Source organism: Mustela nivalis (genome assembly GCF_964662115.1).
Source record: "Mustela nivalis genome assembly, chromosome: X".
NCBI lineage: Eukaryota > Metazoa > Chordata > Mammalia > Carnivora > Mustelidae > Mustela > Mustela nivalis.
In genome coordinates, this window is record NC_139040.1 from 111,956,913 (window position 1) to 111,978,388 (window position 21,476).

Sequence of the window (21,476 nt, forward strand, 5' to 3'; positions counted from 1 at the left end):
GCTCAGTCATTTAGGTATCCAACTTCAACTCAGGTCATGATCTTGGGGTTCTGAGATCAAGCTGTGGGTTGGGTTCCATGTCAACAAGAGGTCTACTTGAGGAATCTCCCTCTCCCTTTGCCCCTACTCCCCATTCACATTTTCTCTTTCTCTCTCTCAAATAAGTAAATAAAATTTTTTACTTATCTATAGAAAGAATATATTAATGAAGATGACTTGGTTTGTTATGAAGGCACAGAAAAGCTGAAGTAGCAAAAGAAATACTGATAGACTTCATCAAAGCACTATCCAGGGGATGAGTTTTTTGTTGCTGTTTTATAAAGATTTATTTATTTATTTTTTAGAGAGCAAGAATACACATGCTTGTGCAAGATGGAATGGGGGGGGGGCAGAAGGAGGGAGAGAGAGAATCCTTAAACTAACTCTCCAGTGAGCATGGAGCCCAAAGTGGGGCTCAATCCCAGGACCTTGAGTTAGTGAACTATGATAAAATCAAAAGTTGGCAACTCAACAAACTAAGCCACTCCAGTGGGAGAAGTTTTGACCAGCGTATTTTGAATAGTAGAATCTCAAAGCAAAGCTATCCCTCCTGATTTCATTATATTATAATTTTAATATGTTGAAATTAAACATTTTAAAAAAGTATTTTCAAATCATTTTTCCTTTATTCTCTGCAGACTAAGCAACCTTTTGAGAATATATGGTATGAAGCATAAATCTATCTATATGGAAACACATTGGTAGCTATAAGAATACAGATATGCCATGGCAGTTCTAGTCTCCGAACTCAGACCTTTCCAGGAGTACTAACATTTTTTTTTTTTTTGTATATAGTTCTAAACATTTTCTGTATCTCCATATTTCAGAGATTATTTAATAATCTGATGACTAGTATTCTATGGTATGGCTCTAACTTTATTTATCATGCCTTCTCCTACTGATGGGCAAAGGTAATTTAAATTTTATTAGGGACGGGGTATATAATTTTTAAATAATAAACTGTCTTACATTTTTTAATGCACTATCTCAAAAAATATTAATATGAGACTGCCCCTAAAATCTAGATCTTTTTCAGTGTGATTATGAAGTGATTGTGATGAAGTATATGAAATCTCAAGAATGTTGTTGGGTTTAACTACATTGATCTCAAAAATGATAGCTAACCACTTAGATTAACTCACAAATATTGATTTCATTAATAATATAACTGATTTGTATAAGCGAATATTTATGTATTATGTGAAGCCAAAGGGAGATGGTGATTTCCTATTTGGGTCTCCCAAATATATTCCCTCACCTCTTGACATCTCTAAATAGGTTCACGGGGACTGTTTCTGTCCTAACTTATCAGGACACAGGATCCCAGTAGAGTAAGGACTATATGGGCCTTAGTAAAGAAGTATCAAAATGTTGGTCATGTTACTCTAATCAAATAATTTGTGTTACTAAATATATGATATGTTGCCAGATTTTCTCTTTATGTTATTTCTAATCTATGTGTAGTAAAAAGATGCATTATTGATGTGGGTCCATTGTTCGATAACGGCCCAAACCAGATAAGCCTATGTATATGTGGTCTTGAAAGCACAATTATAAGCATTTCTAACAAGCACTCATATCTACTGATAAAATAGGCTGTCAGTGTTTGGTTGGTTTCGAAAGCTCCTAAATTGCCTTGGTGAAATTTCCAGCTTGCACTAAAATCCATGCTTGGAGGGATAATACTGACCCTGCACCTGTCAGTAAGGCTGCAGATGGTGCACGTAACACACACGATTGCCTTCAAAACAGGAAGGAGGAGGAGATGAAGGAACAGATTGCTGTGTGAAATGAACACACACTTCCAAAAGGCTAATTATTTGTTCCCTAAAACTATTTCCAGTGTGTTGCATCTTTAAACACTGAGGCTCACTTCTGTGCATGATTAAAAAGCCAAAGAAAATTTACAACAGCAAATGCAATACGTAAATATACTGTGCCGTTGTTCACCAAAATGCATACTTTCTATTCATATGGAATTATTTGCCTTTGTGGTAGAGAATTGTAGATTATAGATTAAACTCTCTCAGTTAAATTATGCATAGATAAAATGTATATTTTTCATTTTTTAGGAAACTGAAAAATTGGTATGAGCTTAAATGTAAATCTTGGAGATGACTAAATTACACCAGAGTATTGATTTAATCACATAACATTTAAAGAGAAAATGACTACCACAAAAACTCTGGCATTGATTATAAAGAGTAAAGTTGAAAGGCATTATCACAAATAATCTAAAGTAGAACTTTAAAAGAAATGGAAAATTAATAATTCAGTCATTAAAAATAAATGTAATTAAAAAGTAACTATATAGTAGTGATTATATATATACATTTGACCCTGGAACAATGTGGGGGTTAAGGATGCTGACCCCATGTGTAATCATAAACTTGCCTGTAACATTTGATGCTTCCAAAACTTAACTACTAATAGCCTGATGCTGACCAGAGGCTTTACTGATAATAGTCAATTAATACGTACTTTCTATGTTATATGTATTATATACTGTACTCTTTCAATAAAATAAGCTAGAGAAAAGAAAATGTTCTTACAAATCTCATAAGGAAGAGAAAATACATTTACAGTACTGTAGTGTATTTATAAAAAAAGACTTCACATACAAGTGGAATTGCACAGTTCAAACCTGTGTTGTTCAAGGATTAATTGTATATGTATGCATAAACATAATTTTCTCTAACTTCTGTATAGAGTTTCACTTCCTCAATTTTGGCTTCTCTCAATTTTTTTCTAATGAAAAACATCCTATCATAACCTCAAATAGCCTCAAAAATCAGTTAAATATGTTTTACTTATAGCACTTCATTATTTTACCAAATACTTCATAATCTTGTTTTCTATTTTAAACTGAAAAATATCTAAATTTATAATACCAATTCAAAAATCCAAGAACGGAGGTAGATTATTTATTTAGTGTCCCAATTACCTAACAAGGCCACAACAACATGGCAAGCATAATTATATAAAAGAAAAGGACATAGTGCGGAATCTCAACAGCTGGGAGACTGAGGATATGTTACTTAATTTTTCTGAGCCTTATTTTCCTCATTTGTAAGGTGAGATTGCTAGTAACACTCACATCACATCATTATTAAAAGCTCAAAATGGTACACTGAATACAAGTCTCCTGCAGACTGTCTAGAGTTCAGGAGGAACTGAAAAGGACAGTTATTATTCTTGACTATTGGTTTATAAAAATTATGAATGAATAAATTGGTGAATAGATTACTGAAAGTATAAAATAGGTAAAAGTGCACTATGTCACATTCTTTTGCTATTGTAATAGAGCTAGTATGTTATGTTTACAAACCTTATGAGAAAAAGTAATCACATTTTTGCAAACATAATGGTTCAATGATGATGAGGTTATAAATATATTACCTCTAAAAAGCATTAAAAAATTTAAACCAGTGCAGATTCAGTGTGCTAGATATGTACTCTGTTCTATGGGATGAATGGAAAAGATTTGCATGCATTTCAAATTGTACATAGAATGATAAATCCTCCCCATTAAATGTAAATATAAGAGTTGACATTTACTGTCATAAGGAATATTATAATAAAACTCAGCCAAGAATGCAGGTGTGAAGTAACCACTTATTGGCCTTTATTCTGTGTTCTTACTATAATAATAATAATCATAGGTTCAATGATTTAAAGATTGTTGGGGGTACAGCAGGTAGCAAGTATCCAGTTTGCCTAAGTAGGCACTTGCAGTGGAATTTCAATTGTATTATTTTTTTCATTTTAATTAGGCATAATTAGGCCTGTTAAATAATATGAAGCTGTAGCCTTCTTGAAGGCAGCCAGTGTACCTGCCCTGGTTTTATTTTTTTTCTTCTGAACATCTAACTCAGTTCTTTATACATGATAAGTGCTCAATTGTTAAAATAATGAATTAGGTATCCTAAAAGACTTTTTATGCATCTCTATTTTTATTAAAGATTTTATTTATTTGAGAGAGATATAGGGAGAGAGAGAGTGTGCATGCATACATGAGTGTGGGGGAGGGGAAGGGCAGAAGGAGGAGGACAAGCAGACTCCCTGCTGAGCAGGAAGCCTGAAGCCAGGCTTAATCCCAGCACCCTGGTATCATGACCTGAGCCAAAGGCAGATGCCCAGGTGCTCCCTTTTTATGTATCTAAAATGGAAGGTTGGAAAGCCATAATTGAAAATTGATGAGAAACATGGCAGCTGAAATTAGATGTGTGAATTTCGCAGGGATGTTTGGTACCACTGTAACCAATTTGAACTTGTCACCACTTCCCAAGGATGTAGGAAACTGAGCAGCAAGTAGTCAAAGAGGACAGATTGGAGGTGACAGAACTCTGGCATAGGTCACTTCACGATGGAGATGCAGCCTCTGCTCAGATAGTTGTCTTCAAGAGGTCCTTGCTATTCTCAGTTCCCACAGCTCCCATGAGAATCACCAAAGGCTGTGGCAGCAGTCAGGGTCACAGAAAGAAGGTTACCTATTACACTGACCCACCTAAGTTTCTTTATTCCTTCATTTTTTACCTCTTTCCTTCCTTTCCTCACCTTCATTGTCAAAGACAAAAGAAAACACGCTTACCTCTCCATTCATCTTAACAATGTTCTCACTTATTCAGTTACTTATCAACTATCAGAGTGAATATCAATTATATTTATATTGACCTGTAACTAAGTATTCTTTATCAAAGATAGAGGTGGAGATGGGAGAGATGCAGATTCTACAGGGATCGTCATCTACCTCCACCTACATAATGGAGCATCAACAATTACTGTCTTTAAAAAAAAAAAAAAGTTACCATCTAATATTTCTGTAATAAGCAAGTGAGGTTTTCATATGATTTTGAAAAATTTTTTTTAAGATTTTATTTATTTATTTGACAGAGAGAGATCACAAGTAGATGGAGAGGCAGGCAGAGAGAGAGAGGGAAGCAGGCTCCCTGCCGAGCAGAGAGCCCGATGCAGGACTCGATCCCAGGACCCTGAAATCATGACCTGAACCGAAGGCAGCGGCTTAACCCACTGAGCCACCCAGGCACCCATGATTTTGAAAATTATAGTGACTTGAAATTCTGCTTTGAATGTGGTGATGTAAAGCCAAGATTCCTCTTTTCTTATCCTTTAAAATCATCTAACAGCAATGGGAACTAGAAATGAAAATATAAACTCCATTTTTATTTTCTTATTTTATTGGACCCATGAGACAACTAAACCTTAATCCATAAAATAAATGGAGAACATACCAAATACAGAGGAGTTCAGGCATAGGTGAAAGTGAGTACGAAGAATCTTAGCTCTAGATCTCACAAAGAACCAAGAAGGCTGTGAGCAGGAACTGAGAATGCAGCCTGTGGTAGAAGTGCTTCAGTGTCTAGTTCGAGTTCAAGAAGTTGAAGAGTCTGAAGTCAATATGTATTTAACCATTGCTACATTTTCTTTTATAATAGCAAAATGTTGGGGAAAACTTAAATGTGCACCAGTAAGGATCTGGTTAATAGACAGTGATATGCCTGTCCATACAATGGAATACTGTTCAACGGATAGCGAAAACTATCTATGCATATGGTGTTAACTCCAGAATGTATTGGGTTTTTTTTTCTTTTTGGGGGTGTTTTTGTTTTGTTTTGTTTTAAAGATTTCAATTATGTATTTGACAGAGACAGTGAGAGAAGTAATACAAGCAGGGGAACAGCAGAAAGAGAGGGAGAAGCAGGCTTCCTGCTGAGCAGGGAGCCCAGTGTGGGGCTCCATCCCCGGACGCTGAGGTCATGACCTGAGCCAAAGGCAGACACTTAACCACTGAGCCAAGCAAATGCCCCTGCACAATATATTGTTATATGAAAGAAACAAGAGTTGGAAGAGTTAGCACTATAATTTTTTTTTAAATTAATGTTAGGATGCATTTGCCTATATATGTAAAAATCTATCTGGAAGGATATAAAAATAAAGGAAATCGTGATAATAACCAATTGTAGAGCTAAAAACAATATAGCTTTCCAAACTGAGAAGTGGCAACAAGGGAAAGATAGTAAATAACTTCAGTTGAATTTCTCTTTCTTCGTTTTGAAGTAAATTGAGACCTTCAGAAACTAAGCTACATGGAAGTCCTTCTTAGGAGTTTAGTGGTAAGAACACACACATATACACACACTCCTGAGACCATAAAGAGTTAAAAAAAAAAAAATCTCTAGGACTGAGACTGCTATTTTCTGTCAATTATGTTTCTCCTCACTGCTGAATAGGAATCTAAAAGACAATAATTCGTCATTCTTATAACACACAATATCAAAGTCCATGTAGATTTTATATATATATATAGATAGATAGATTTTATATATATATAAACACCATTAAATGTTGAGAGTTAAATCTAAATATATGTATTTATGAAGTGACTGAATTGAATCTGGAAACTCTAACTCTGCTTGAACAAAATGATATTTATCAATTCAGATCTTGGTGGTAGGAACCTATGAAACTTTTTGATCCGTTTGGGTGATCAAGGCAAAATTCACTGTAAGTTAACTATTACTGAGTAGATTTGAATAAGGTATTGATTTGAATAATGACTTTCTGAGAATCTAAGGCCTCCTCTGGAATTGGGCACAAAAGAACTCTCTTTGAGTAATGGAATACTGTGGGTAAGGTATATGAACAGGACAAAGAAAAAGTGTTTCTTATTTTGAGAGAAATAGATAATCCACAAACCAATAGTTCAGTGGTTCTCAGTCCTTAGTACACATTGGAATCATTAAAAGAGATTTTTAAAAATATGGATGCTTAGACACCAGCCCCAGACATTGATATGATCAGCTAGCTAGTCAAGACGTTGTTAGGTTTTAAATTTTTCCAGATGATTCTAATGTGCAACTAGCTGTGTACTAATATCTTAGAGCAGTGAGTCCCAAAACTTGCTCATATTAGAATCATCTGGAAAGCTCTTAAAAATTCTGATACCCAGGTCTTATCCAACATAGTTTAGATTGAAAAGTCTTGGGATGGAGTCAAGAATCAGTATTTTTATATGACTTGAAGGTAATTCTAACATGCAGCACAGTTTGGGAGCCACTGGTTAGACAAGTAATAAAGAAATGAGAATGACATTAGGAACTTAACACTCCTGAGCGGCACAACCAGTAGCGCTGGTCATGGCTCTCTATGTGATTTTGGTCACTTAGTTTCTTCATCTGCAAAAATAAGTCAAATTATTCTCTTCCAAGGCTGTTTGAGAATGAAGGTAAAATACAAGATAAAGTAAATTATTGATATTTAACTAGATGACTTCCGTGATACTTGTTATCTATATAGTATTTATTAGTCTTGCTACATGCTTTGTCGTAAAAATTTTTCTTTGTCAAATTATACTGCAAACTAGGGTGACCAGTTATCCTGCTTTTCCCAGGACTGACGTGTTCCCTGAGACATGGAACTTTCAATTTCAAAACCAGGATAGTCTGAGCCACCTCGTGCTAAATACCTTTTGAACCCAGGACAATTTATTTTTTTAACTCCGGTTGCTACATTAAACCTCAGGAGACTTTTTTTTCCTCATTTGAAGATTGAATTATCTACAGAATTTTTATTAAATGCTACAAATTGTAAAGAGGTTATTAGACTGTGAGGTGAGGTCCAAGGCAGTTCAGAAGAGAAACCAAAATAAAGGAGGAGAAAGGTGATGAAAGAAGGGGTTGAATTGACAAGATTGCCTCAAACTAGAACAGCCAGCACAGAGCCCATTCCTAATTCTGTCATGCTTTACTCAACATTTGCATGGGGAATAACTTTTCATCTACTTCTAGACTGCCTGTGTTTCTGTGTTTCCTACCCATCTCTCCACCTGATCCCCCAGCAGAGATTATTATGTCCTGTTGCACTCTCTATTCACCTCGAATATGAAGAAAACTGCCCCTTCTGAAATGTCTTCCTTCATTTTACTGCCTTATCAACTCTTTTAAAACATTGCTTGAATACTTAAGATGTTCTTTGTAACAGGATTATTGTCTTTATCATTTTTTATCTTCTTTTGTGGAAGTTATTTAGTTTGGTGTGATATTTTAGGATATTATTATTCCTCAAAACTTCAGATAAGATCCAGGAAACTGAATCCCTGTTGAATAATATAACAGGATTAGGGGTAATAGAATACCAGATTTGACTTTTAGAAACCTTTGGTTTCAGTTACTTTATAATACCTTCAAAAGAATGTGGCAGTCATAACTCAATATATCTGTATCAGAAACAAAAAGTGACTATAAAATCTATTGATTCAAGAACTACTATAAATAAAAACACAGAATATAATATAGTCTTCCTGTAAATGTCAAAAGGAATTTTTAAAGATCACACAGGAAAAAGATGATATTATAATTTGCCTCATAATTTCATAAGCATGTTCTGTACAATCAGAAATAATACAGAAAATAATTGTAATAATATGACAAAGAAATTTAAAAATCACTTAAATTAATTTTTAAAGTAAGTACAAAAGACATTTAAAACATAATGTCCAGCAGAGTTAAGGGTTTAAAATGGTAATTTCCTTCCATTTGAACTAAGTTATATAATTATAATTTTTCTCCTGGCTGAATTAAGTGCCCATTAATTATCTCCCTCTGACCTTCTGCATATGGCGACCGTTCTCCCAGTTAGGAAACCTGTGGGTTATCTTCTGGAGCAATTGATGTAAAGTGTCTCCTAATTCAGGGTTAGGAGTCATTCCTGTCTGGCAGAATTCGGTGGGGAGAGAGATGAGGTTGAACAGAGGCAGTCAGTGGCCATCTGTATACTGAATGACAAGGACTCCATTGCCCTCCTACTGTCCAGCTTTGTAAATATTTTGAACTAGGAACTCCAAGCAAGATCCTGAAGAATTATATGCTAGAAATACTCAGTAACTCCAGAGATAAAACTTCAGTTTCCAAAATTTTGAAGATTTCCCCAATTTAAAACTCACTACCTATTCACTGCATTGTGAATTCTATCAGTAAATAAGCCTCTTTGAACACACAGTCATCTTTTCAACCAAAGATGGTTATAAACACCCATGAAAATCCTCTAAAGTGAAACACAAGCACCTATAAAAACCTAAAACAAAACAAAGCAAATAATAATAATAATAATAATAAAATAAAATTGGCAAAAACAAAAGTGATAGAGAAGATAAAATATTTTTTAATAATTTGTAATCTCATTGTGATATTATAAATGAAAGAGGAATTAAAGTATTTTGATGAAATGATCATAAAAAATAGTTCTTGGAAATTGGATATAGGTTAACCAATATTAGAAATAAATAGCAGAGCTAAAAAAATAAAGTTGAAAGCATTTCTCCAAAAGTGGAGCAAAAAGAACAAGAGATAAGGATTAGCAGATAAAAGCAATGGAGATTGGAGAGTGAGTCCAGAAGATCCAACAACCAAATAAGAGGAGTTTTAGCAATGGAGGGGGGTGGAAATGGAGGAAAGGGAATATAACAGGAAATTTTTTTCAGAATGGACATATCAATTTTTATATGAAAGAGCCCATTTAGTGCCCAAGACAGTGAGTGTACTAACATTACCTACAATGGGTCTGCCTCTTGGTGGGTGTTGAGCCAAAGGACAACCAAGGAAAGAATAGGAAAAGGAAGAGTTTACTTGCAACAGGTAAAGGAGAACACCTGGGCTATTTCCCAAAGCAGTGTGTCTCCCTGAACAACAAAGCTGAGGGATTTTTAAGCTCAGCGTATATACACATTCATAAAGAGACTTGCACAATAGGGATTTCAGCGTGTAAATGGAGCAAAATCATCTTAAGGTGACAGAGTCCAGGTCTTGGTTTATCAAAGTCAGCAAGGGTCAGCAAGGGTCAATATTATCAATTCTCTGTCTCCAGTTGGTCAGATATTTGAGTGCCCAAAGGGGTTTAAATGCTGCAGAGATAACTCAAGAATGTGTATCTGGTCAGTGTTTACCAGTACTGGGAGTTTTATCTTCATTTGTTGCCCCTGATATAATTAGGCCATTTCCTGGTCTGATAGTGACTATTTACTCTTACATTATTTTATTCCATTAAAACCATTAATTACTGAGGTCTATTCTGCAATTTCAACATATACCGTGAAGTTCTGTGAGAAATGTGCTTTGGGCAAGAAGTGCCAGTCAGGCATATATCACAATATGGTGGAGAACCTAAAATGATTTTTCTTATGTGAAGAAAACTCTCTCTTGTCTTTCTTTTTCCAGGGACCCCTAACTCTCTCTGCCTACAGTCATGCATAGCATCCCTACATCATGTCTATCATATCAGTCACAATGGCATAAATATAGGGAGGGTAATTCCTTGAGTGAGGGTGAGCAGCATGTAAGTTATACAAAGGAACAACTGGATTGGTCAGTAGCTATCCTGTGAAACAAATCTCTTCAAAATTTACAATGTTTCATTGTTATTGTTTTTTTTTTTTTAACCCAGGCTTCTTTGTTTGGTTCCATTATTCTTAACTGAGAATAAGGATATGGTCACTCCTTAAAGAAAGTACATGTTTTACTAACACATAGATAGACACATGCATATCAGATATATATAAGCATATATATATATATATATTTATAAGCATATATATATAAGCATATAAGCATAAGCATATATATACACATACACATATATTCACATATATATACACATATAATCACATATTTATATATAAACAGATAAATTATTGAAAAAATAAATATATGGATTAGCTTGTTTATTCTAGTTTTAGGATGCACATAATATATGCTTATATATTATAATATACTTAATGTATATTGTATACTTAACATATTATTCTTCCATTTACCAGCAATCACATGCACATAGAACGTCCCGTCTTTCTTTAATGCCCTGATTATTACTTTTATTTATTTACAAATAACACATTTACTGCAGAAATAATTGGAACATAAACATAGTCAAGAAGAAGAAAAAGTCTATATGTTTATCCATTTAATTATATTATTATGTATATTCCTACATATACACACACACATATATACACATCCATATGTGCTTGTAAAACATATACTTTATATGCTGTTAGGATAAACACATTATCATTTAACAATATATCATTTTTCAAAATAATTAAACACTCTTCAAACACATAGAATTTAAAAAAAAACACATAGAATTCAATGGATGTTTACAGAAAACTTACTATATTCAAAGGACTGTATGAGTACATTCATAAGGATTTTTATTTTAATATTTTTCTCTAGAGATAGAGACGTGAAGACAGTCTGGATATCTATAATTGAGATAGTTGGTAGGAAATATATTGATAACACATCCTGAATATGCAGCAGTTTGAAGCAGCAAATGAGATACAGAGAAAGCTATGTGGATCTTAAGATATAATGAGTACTGTGTGGAAAAAAAAGTTAAAAAGAAGCATGGCATACATAATCCAATACCATATGCATAAATATTTAAAAATGCATGCATATAAGATGAGAATACCTAGTCTGGTCTTTGCAAACTTGAAGAGATCATTGCTGAACTCCCATATCCATAGTAACTCATTCCTTCTTTCCTTAATCTACTTGAGTCATAAACTTGAAGTTTTTATCTTCAACTTATTATCTCTCCTAGAAAGGCATGCATTTTTTTAGAAGCCTCATGCAAAATCAAGAATGTTACTTAGTGGGCACCTGGATGGCTCAGTGGGTTAAGCCTCTGCCTTCAGCTCAGGTCATGGTCTTAGGGTCCCAGGATCAAGCCCTGCATCATACTCTCTGCTCAGCAGGGAGCCTGCTTCCCCCCTCTCCCTGTGCCTGCCTCTCTGTCTACTTGTGATTTCTCTCTCTGTCAAAATAAATAAATAAAATCTTAAAAAAAAAAAAAAAGGATGTTACTTAGTCTATGTAGCCATGTGAGCAGGTAATATTCTCTGAAACTGCAAATACCTTTTATAGAGATGGACTTGCCATGGTTTTTCTGGATGTTATTCTATAATAGGATGTTGACTGTCATGTAGAAACACTTTTCAAGCTATCAGTGCCTTAATAATTTGGTCAACTACATCTAACCTACAGACCTAACCAGTATTTAAGAGATTTATTAGTGAGAAGTTGCATCTTTTGAACATTTGAACATTTGAACATTCTCCCCAGCCCCCATTTTCCTTAAGATGGTCTTTGTGGAGGGACGCCAGGCTGGCTCACTCAGTTGAGCATGTGACTCTCGATCTCAAGGTGGTGAGTTTGAGCCCCACAATGGGAGTGGAGATTACATTAAAAAAAAAAAAAAAAAAAAAAAAAAAAAAGATGATCTTGGTGGACCTGGCAGAAACAATACATTATTTTCCACTTTAATCCATGGGTTTTTATACATACAACTGGACTGATAAGACTAGAAGGTTTTTTTGTTTTTTTTTTTTAAGATTTTATTTATTGGTTTGTCAGAAAGAGAGAAAATGAGTACAAGCAGACAGAGGGGCAGAGGGAGAGGGAGAAGCAGGCTCCCCACTGCATAAGGAGCACAACGTGGGACTCAATCCCAAGACTCTGGGATCATGACCTGAAATGAAGGCACATGCTTAATCAACTGAACCACCCAGGCATCCCAAGAAAGAAGATATAGTATTTTTTTTTTAAGATTTTATTTATTTATTTGACAGAGAGAGAGAGATCACAAGTAGACAGAGAGACAGGCCAATTGAATCATCATTACCTGGGAGTTTATTAGAAATCCAGGTTCCAAACCAGAGCTAGTGAATCAAAATCTGTAGCTTAACAAGATCCCAGGTGATTCATATACTCATTGAAGTTTGAGAAGGAATGATCTATACTATAGATTATCTGGATTATTTATGCTTGTTTGTGTTGTTAAGCTTCAAAAGTTCTAAGAATGAAAGTGGCTTTCTAGTACAAGGAATAAGGGATTACTAAATGCCCCCCCCAAGTACTTGTGCTATCCCAATGTATAATAATACATACTAAATAACACTTGTAAGGGGCCTGTTGTGTCATAAGTAAGCACTGTGATGAACATTTGTAATGTATACAACAAATCCCCTGAGGTGTGTGTCACCAATATTCTCATATACATATGAGGATATTGAGAAAAAGAGGGTAAATAACTTGCTTCAGTTCAAAGATGGTATAGGGGTGCCTGGCTGGCTCAGTCGGTGGAGTGGGTGATCTTGGGGTTGTGAGTTTGAGTCCCATATTGGGTGTACAGATTACTTAAAAATAAAATTTTTTAAAAAAGATATCATAAATGAAGAAAGTGAGCAATATTATACATACTAAAAATATTGTAATGTCTAATATTCTTTTATATCAGTCTATTCATATTGAACTGTTTTTCTTTTGAAGTATGTTTAAGTGTGTCTTTGTGTATTTATACATAGCCTGCAACTCCTATTATTTACTTAGGATACAACCTAAAAAGAGAAATGTTATTAAAGTAGTTCACCTAACTGAAACTCTTGGTTCATTAAAAAATACTTTGAAGACACATTCTGTGTAGCTCTACAACCACTGACAATAAACAGAAATATTTCTGTGACTCTATCCATACCAGTCCATAGTATTATTCTTGTTTATAGTCTCATAATCCACACATTTTAAAAGGTAACAAATTTAATTTTAGATTCTTATAATTTCTCACAAACTTGAATTGCATTCTCTTACTAGGCACATATATTTTATCCTTTGAGAAATGCAATTTTATTATCTTTAACACATTTTCTACAGGTGTTAATTTATTTTTCAACACTTAATATTGTTTTTTCAAGGATGTAATTTTTCACTTTGTTTATAAATTATTTTTGTTTGCCTTTAAAACAAATAAAATTACATAAATTACATTTAAATGATAAAACTAAAATAGAAGTTGCTTTTGATTTTTAGTGTATAGACGTATCAAAATTTTTATGCACAAACATTGGCCTCCAGATATAATGGAGTAATTTGTGTCAGACCAAACTTTCCATTGAGAATAAGTATAAATTTGGGTGAAAACAAAAGCTGATATTTGAACACTTTGGAGAACAACTAAGTTTTGGAAGGTTTGTGCTTTTTGTAAATGGACACTGGTTAACATAATGCTGAAAAAAAGACTGATCTTAAAGCCACTCAGGTGGTTTCATACGCCAAGATTGGGTCATAAAACCAAATCTAAATCATAAGTGGTGGGGAAAAAAAGAGACTATAATAATTTACTTTCTTCAGTGAACCCCTGAAGTCTGAAGCCAGTCCCACTTCACCTAAAACTGTAGCTGCCTATTCTTTTAAGAAAACAAACACAAACAAGTGGGACTCTGGAGAAGGAAAGAATGACTTCTGGGAAGAAAGCCAAAAAGGACTGAATAGTCTTTTTCTCTTGTTACTGGACATCTGTGCACCCCTTTCTCCCTCAACATGATGAGAGATTTCAATGAGAAGATTGTAATGAATGTGAAGTGTTAGGTTCATTTTTGTCCAAGTCACAAATATTGTAAGCATACCTCATCTCCTGTTCTCCAACAGACTGGTAGTGCTGATAATTACAATAAGGCATGATAAAAAATAGATTTAAACATTTTTAAAAAGAAGTATGGGCATTCATAAATTACAAAGAGTGTTTGTATCCTGAGTAAGATACAAAAGAATCCGTTGACAAGCTTTTATGTATCATCTGTGGATTAACTTGGCTTTATAAAGCAAGAACTATAACAGGTGTTTTTATAGACGGTTAAGAATCATTTAAAGAAGTTATAAAAGGTAAAAAAAAGAGCTTATTAAAGATTATATACACACTCTTCTATATATTAAGAGATTATAATTAGCAAGTCTTCATTGAGAAAGCAATGCAATATTACTGGAAAACCTAAAGGAAGACCTTAAAAGTAGAAAGCTATACTCCTTCATTCCTGGAAAAATTAAATATCAAAAATTTGCCAGGTTTTCTCAAAATGATCATTAAAATAGTTAAAATCATGATCACACCAAGGTTTTTTTTTATAAAAGTGGACAAGCTGATTCAATTTAATGCAGTTGAGTAAATGTGAATGATTAGGCAAGAAGAGTTTTAAAGATATACAAAGACAGGACCCTTTGTGTATATATTTCCATACATGGCAAGAAGGGTTTTGCATACATGATTATGTTGAGGATTTTGACCAGACGAAACTATCCTGATTATCTGGGTGTGCCAGACTAATTAAAGACATTAAGAAGGGAGAACCATTCTTAGGGGGTCAGTCCTGAATTCAAGGACTGGGTATAAAGATTACTTAAAAATCCCCCCCCCCCCAAGAGACAAGAAAAGTATTTATTTAAGGAAACTGGTGATTACATTTTCCTTTCTTGTACTAAACAAACAATATAACTTTCCACTACTTTTGTCTCAAAAGTTCTAAGAATTTTGGAGGCAAATTCACTGCCTTAAATTCAGAATTCAAATTGTCCAAATTTCTAGAATTCCAATATCTGTTATTTGATATTTAACCTTATCATGACCTTCTTTTAGATAGAGAATGGTCCTTATTTTAATTTATTGTGAACTTGTTTTCTCACATACATTACCTATAGGCTACCCCTTTGTGAAGGAGAGAGACTTAAATAAAAAATATATATTTTTTTGAATTAAAATACTAAATAAATAGACCAACAAATATATCATTAGAAAATTTAGTAGGGAGTACACATTATAGGCGTGATAAGTACGTACTCTTCAAATACTTGAAGGGATTGCTATTTTGAAAATAAAGTAAGAAGGGATTTGTTTTGTTTTGTTTTGTTTTTAAAGATTTTATTTATTTATTTGACAGAGAGAAATCACAAGTAGACGGAGAGGCAGGCAGAGAGAAAGAGAGGGAAGCAGGCTCCCCACTGAGCAGAGAGCCCGATGCGGGACTCGGTCCCAGGACCCTAAGATCATGACCCGAGCTGAAGACAGCGGCTTAACCCACTGAGCCACCCAGATGCCCCGGGATTTGTTTTTTGTTGTGTGTGTGTGTGTGTGTGTGTGTGTTTTAAGATTTTATTTGTTTGACAGAGAGAGAGATATTACACACAGGCAGAAAGAGGGGAAACCGACTCCCTGCTGAGCAGAGAGCCTGATGTGGGGCTCAATCCCAGGACCCTGAGATCATGACCCGAGCCGAAGAAAGAGGCTTAACCCACCGAACCACCCAGGCACCCCGAGAAGGGATTTGTTTTGAAAAACACCTAGATTCAGTGAATTGAAGATACAGGGATGCAGATTTTCCTTCAACATGCTGGAGACAAATTCACCAAAAGGAATTTTTGCATGAAACATGCATGAATTGTTTCATCCTAGATTTTGTCATGGCCAACCATCTCCCTCTTTTAGATCCTTGTCATGTCAATTGTCACCTTTTCAATGAGATATACTCTAGCCATCTCTATTACAATTCTTTTTTTTTTTTTTTAAGATTTTATTTATTTATTTGTGAGAGAGAACACAAGCAGGGGGAGTGGCAGGCAGAGGGAGAAGCAGGCTCCCTGCTGAACAAGTAGCCCAATGTAGAATGCCATCCCAGGACTCTGAGATCATGACCTTAGCCAAAGGCAGACACTTAACCGAATGAGCCACCCAGGTGTCCCTTGTTAAAATTCTAATTTCACTTTGAACCATGTCACCGTTGCACTCCTTTTATCCTGTTCTTATTTCATTTTATATTTTTTCCCTTTTTAATGGGTTTTAAATATTTTATTGTTTTGTTTTATTTTGTTTTAAGTAAACTCTGTGTCCAATGTGGGGCTCAAATGCACCACCCGAAGATCAAGAGTCATGTGTCGTACCAACTGAGCTAGCCACGCACCCCATTTTATATTTTCTTCATAAAACATATCCATACTCTCCATAGTTTAGTATAGCTCCAGTAACCACAGTGGTCATTTAAATATAAATTTTAATTAAATTTGAATAAAAATTTTTAAAAAATTGATTCAGTAGCACTAGTCATGTTCAAGCTCAATAGCCACATGTGGCTACTATCTATCATATCGAACACTGCAGACATTACAGAACATTACCATAATTGCAGAAAATTCTTCTGGGCAGCCATTCGATTAGAAAGCAAGCTCCATGGGACTTGCCCTAGGAACACAGTAGACCTTCAATAATATTTGCTTAATGAATTAATGAAGGAGTGTAATGAAAAGTTATGGGAAGAGTAATAAATTAAGTGATCTAGACCTGACTAGATTGTGTATAGTACAAACAACACAGTGCCCAGTAGGCACACAGGAAAACTAGAACATTCAGAATGAAGTAAGTATGGATACTGAAAAGAAAACTATTTTACTAAAATCATTGCAATGGAACAAATATTGCAGAGTCTGATTTATAAGTGTTCCTCAAATAAAGAATGTGATCAACCTGGCAGGTTGGTGTTGAGTTTGATTCAGAATCCTAAGCAGTGAGTTTGGAAATAGCCTGATTTGGAAATCATGGCAGAGATTAAATTTGTGTATGACCTGAGAATATGATCTTATCAAATGAATTGTCCAAACAAATGGAAAGCAGAAAAAAGTTGAAAACAGAATGTTAGGGAACACACCAGATTTTAATCAAGAAGGAATTATTTAGGGGCACCTGGGTGACTCAGTTGGTTAAGCGTCTGCCTTCAGCTCAGGTCATGATCGCAGGGTCCTGGGATGAAGCCCCTTACTGGGCTCTCTGCTCAGCGAGGAACCTGCTTTTCCCCTTCTTCTGCCTCTGCTGCTTCCCCTGCTTGTGCTCTCTCTCTCTCTGTGTCAGATAAATAAATAAAATCTTAATAAATTTTTTTTTAAAAAGAAGGGATTATTTTCCTTGGTTCTTTAATGGCAAATTTCAAAAAGTTCTTTGGAATAAGGACCATTTTATTCTATTAACAAAATTGTATTATGCAAAAGTGACCTCTGTAATAAATTGAAAGTCATATATTTCCATTACAATTATTGCATGGTTCTGTCTCCTGTTGTTAATAATGTAAAAAGAGATATTTAGAAGCACCAAAGAAGAAACTGCATTACTTCAAATTTTATTTGATTATATAATAATTTTAGCTATACACTTTAATTCTATTTATTGTGTAGTAATCTTATTGGTATACTACCTTAAGCATATTTTTCTTTAATAAACTAGCAGTACTTCATTTCAAATCAGCAATGTGAAAAATAAAGGATATCTTAATAAACAAAATGTTAAAATCTACCTCAGCACCAATATGAGAGGCACTTACTTTTTCATACATAATGGTATGTATATATGTATGTTTTATTGAGATATAATCGACATATAACACTGTGTAAGTTTAAGGTGTACAAATGTGTTGATTTGATACATCTATATATTTCAATTAATTACCACCATAGCATTAGCTAGCACCTCTGTCACATCACATAATTATCATTTTTTGTAGTGAGAACAATTAAGATCTAACCTCATAAACTTTTAAGTTTATACTATAGTAAGATTGACTATAATTACTATGTTGTACATTAGCTTTCCCCAATTTATTTACCTACTAGTTCCCTTAAACTACGTCTCCCCAGTTACCCCACCTCCCAGCCTCTGACAACCACCTCTCTACTCTCTGTTTTTACAAATTCAAGTTTTTTCAAGATTCCTCATATAATTGATATCATACAGTATGTGTCTTTCTCTGTCTGACATCTCACTTAGCAAAATGTCCTCAATAGCCATCCACGTTATTGCACATGGCAGCATTTCCTTCTTTCTCATGGCTGAATAATATTCCTGTGTATGTGGGTGTATGTGTGTGTCTGACATTTTCTTTATCCTTTTATCCATTGAGGAACATGGAGGTTTTTTCTATATCTTGGCTATTGTGAATAATGCTGCAGTAAACATGGGAGTGCAGATGTTTTCAATACTTGTTTTCATTTCCTTTGGATATATTCCCAGAAATGGGATTGCTAAAACCATGTATCAGATAAGGGATTAATATCTAAAATATATAAACTATTCATATAACTGAATAACAAAAACCCCAAAGTCCAATTAAAAATGCACAGAAGAACTGAATAGACAGTTTGCCACAGAAGGCATCCAAATGGCCAACAAGACACATGAAAAGATGCTCAACATCACTAATCATCAGGGAAAGGAAAAATCGCAAAACCATAATGAAAGAAATAAAAAATCAGAATCAAAGCTTCACACCCGTTAGAATGGCTATCATCTAAAAGATAAGAGACAACAAATGTTGGCAAGGATGTAGAGAAAAGGGAATCCTTGGGCACTGTTCATGGAAATGTAAATTGGTTCAGCCACTTTGGAAAACAGTATGGAGGTTCATTAAATATCAAAAATAATGTACAATGTTTTTATTAACATTCGAAGAGATTTTCCCATGTTAAAAGCATGGAATCCTTCTCTGATAAATATATTTCATGGAGCCATGTTACAAAAAAAAGATAATATTGCAATATATTATAAAACATACAGAGGTCAAATCTTGGATAGAGGTCTTGAATAACAATTGAATTGTTCAATCTGAATCTGGACTTAATCTACATCAAATGAGGATCAAGCTTTACCAACAATTCATATATTTTATTTCTACCTTCCATCCCAGGGCAGTGTAGAGTAATGATTAAAGACTTGCCTTCCAGGGTGCTCAGTCGGTAGAGCGTCTGCCTTCAACTCAGGTCATTCAAGTCCCATGTCGGGCCCCCTGCTCTGCGGGAGCCTGCTTCTCTCTCTTCCTGCCACACCCCCTGCTTGTACACACACACTCTCTCTCTCTCTGTCAAATAAATAAATAAAATCTTAAAACAAACAAACAAACAAACAAAAACTTGCCTTCCAGAGACATATTGTGTGGTTTTGGACCCTGGTTCTAATTCCCTAGCTGTGTGATTCATGCAGGTTCATGCATGACTCTGTTTTTGTTTCCTTATCTATATGATCAAGATGACAGTACTTTTCCATCTAGTTATATTAAGAATTATAAGTAACATAGTTATAGTAGTGCCTGGAATATCTTGAGTGCTAAATAAGCGTTAGCCATCATAATTTTACCTCAGGCATTGTTACTCTTAGCCCCAAACTGTTATCTAACTTGTATTTCCTTCAATAGTTCACAAAAATCATATTTATTCTATTTAACTCTTTTTGAATCTGTATCCCTTTTTGACTTTTTCTCTTAATGTAAACAAGTGAACACATCCTTAAAAAAAAAAAGTCTTGGTCCCAAATCCTTCTTTCAGTTATTGTCTGTCTCTGTTCTTCTCTTTGTATTTGTTATAGTCACACATTTCATTATTTCCTCAATTCATAGCAATCCACTTAAACAGAATATACCTTCCATCTCCCTACACATTCTCTCTCAATCAGTACTCTCATCTCACTGATGAGACTGACTTTCTAAACACCAAATCGAATGAACACTTTCCCTTTGTTAATTTATGAGACTTGTCTAGCTTCTACACTAGTGGTCAGTTCTTCCTTACACTCTTTTTTTCACTTAGTCTCTATCATGCTGTTCTTCCTGTTTGTCCCTCTAGTCTGTTAGTAGCTCTTTCTCATTGAAACTTACTAGTTTTTCTGCTAGTTATCACTTACATGCTGACGTATTCTAGGCAGATCTGTTCTAAGCTCTGTGCTCTCTGTGAAATCTGTTCTACACAAAGTCCCCTGATCAAAGGTGGGGTACATTGTTAAACATCCTCATCTAAACTAGGTATTTCTTATTTTTGTATTCTATTCTGAATTTTTAGCCCCTACCCCACCTTTGGTCAGGAGACTTTGTGTAGAATAATCACTGATAGTGTGAGTATACATTAGAAAAACTGTGGAAAGCTGCATATGCTCCCAGTATCTTGTTATGTTAACCCGTTTTCTCAAGCCCATGTAAAACAATTTCAGAATTGCTAACCCATACAACTGTGAAAAGTATGATTCCCAAATTTAGTTCAATATTTTTGTCATTATTTGTGTGTGTGTTGACATTTACATACCGTGAAATGCAAAAATCTTAACTGTGAGATTTTATATATTTTGACAAATGCATACACTTGTGTACTGTTTTGAAACCTACGTCTTCCATCCAAGTGTATAATATTTCCATCATCCCGTAAAATTTTCCTCATGCCCCTTTCCTGGCTGCTCCACAGAGCCCTAACAGCCACTTTTCTGAAATTTTTCCCAATGAATTCTTTGTTTTTTTCTGTTCTACAGCCTTATATAAAGTTACATAGCATATAACTTTTTTGTATTCAGATCTTTTTGTTCATTATAACGTCCATGATATTGAGTGTATTAGTAGTTCCTTTTTTTTTTGTTGTGTTGTGTACCTTTATATGATACACCACAAGTTTTTTTTAACCATTCTCCTATTGGTGGACACTGGATTACATCCAGTTTTGGGCTATTATGAATAAAGCCTCTTTAGGATTCTTGCACAAAACTTTTAGTGGATATTTTAAAAAATTCTTTTAGAGAAG